At 35.8% G+C, this 1,310-nt stretch overlaps 1 protein-coding gene across 1 annotated transcript in view; it reads right to left on the bottom strand.

The window, feature by feature from the left end:
• Positions 1 to 1,310, bottom strand: part of LOC109536761 (collagen alpha-1(I) chain) — a 10,936-nt gene that overhangs the window by 1,113 nt on the left and 8,513 nt on the right. The window lies entirely within an intron of this gene.

Below are 1,310 nucleotides of genomic sequence, written 5' to 3'. Positions count from 1 at the left end.
TGATTTTTTGTGTTTGCTTTTATGTTTCATAAGCTGTTCAATACATTTTTTCCAAATTAACTAAATTCAAATAATGCTGATATAATTGATTAAAATTAAGTATGTTTTTGAATGGAATCCATGCCTATACGCACTAGTTCGGTAATAAATCTGTCAATCATTGTCATAAATCTGCCAAAGTTCGGTAATAAATCTGCCCGTTCGAAGAATGTCTGCCTTATTTTAAGAAAATGGAAAAAGCAGATTTTTCTGTTGATATTGACGACGAGTTTCACGGATTTGATGGACCCGTTTATGTAAATGTACCAGAAGATACTCCAGTTTTCGTAAGATATGCTGATTGCACCAACCAAACAGCTCAGCTATTAAAACTAGTTTTGTTGGGCAAAGCAATGGGACGTTTGAACCTGTACTAAGAATATGTAATTTAACAATATTTATTATGAACCGCCCGATTTATGCTAGCAGTATTAATTGATGCTCTTTTAGACTAAAGAATTGCTAAACGCCTTTATAGAGTTAGGAAAAACTGAAGGCGATTATAATGGGGAAGATCTATTTGTTGTAAGCAGACTTCAGTCGCTCGATTATAATACGGCTACGGCCGATATTAAACCGAACAAATCTGGTGGTCAGTTTGGAGTCGCTGGCCACAAAAATTATCATTTCCGGCAACGCAGCCACTGGCATTGAGTTTTGGAAAAATGGAACCAAATATACCGCGTCTGTTACAAAAGAAGTGATTCTGTCTGCTGGAGTAATAAATTCTCCTCAGCTTTTGATGCTTTCTGGTATTGGTCCAAAATAAGAACTGGACAAACATGGCATTGAGACCATCGCTGACTTACCAGTAGGGCAATACTTTAGTGATCAAACTGCATTCCAAGGAATGTTTTATAGGTAGGTTATCTACTACGCTGAACCACGCATTGGCAAACGATAGGAACATATTTTGTGCCTATTCTGTTCTGTCTTCGAATTTATTAATTAATTCGAAAATTTTTACCAACTACAACCCGTAGAAATGACGAAATCTACCACTCCGGTTTTATAATTAATTACTAAATGTAATTCTGTCTATAAATAATTATTTAACCGCACAATTTCAATATTTAGGTACAAGAATATCAATGTTTTTCAGAACAAACTCCACATTTTACAACGATACCTTGCTGGACTATTTGGACTTATGGTACCACAATAAGCGTCCACTCATCCCCGGAAGTGCAACGCAAGTAATAGCGTTCTACAATGTTAATGGAAATACTAGTGAAGGTTCCGATATTGAAATTTTGATTACAGGCCCTCCA

Source organism: Dendroctonus ponderosae, unplaced genomic scaffold (assembly GCF_020466585.1).
Source record: "Dendroctonus ponderosae isolate FM_Combo_2020 unplaced genomic scaffold, Dpon_F_20191213v2 Dpon_F_20191213_2, whole genome shotgun sequence".
Lineage (NCBI taxonomy): Eukaryota > Metazoa > Arthropoda > Insecta > Coleoptera > Curculionidae > Dendroctonus > Dendroctonus ponderosae.
This window is presented reverse-complemented; position numbering and strand designations above follow the sequence as displayed.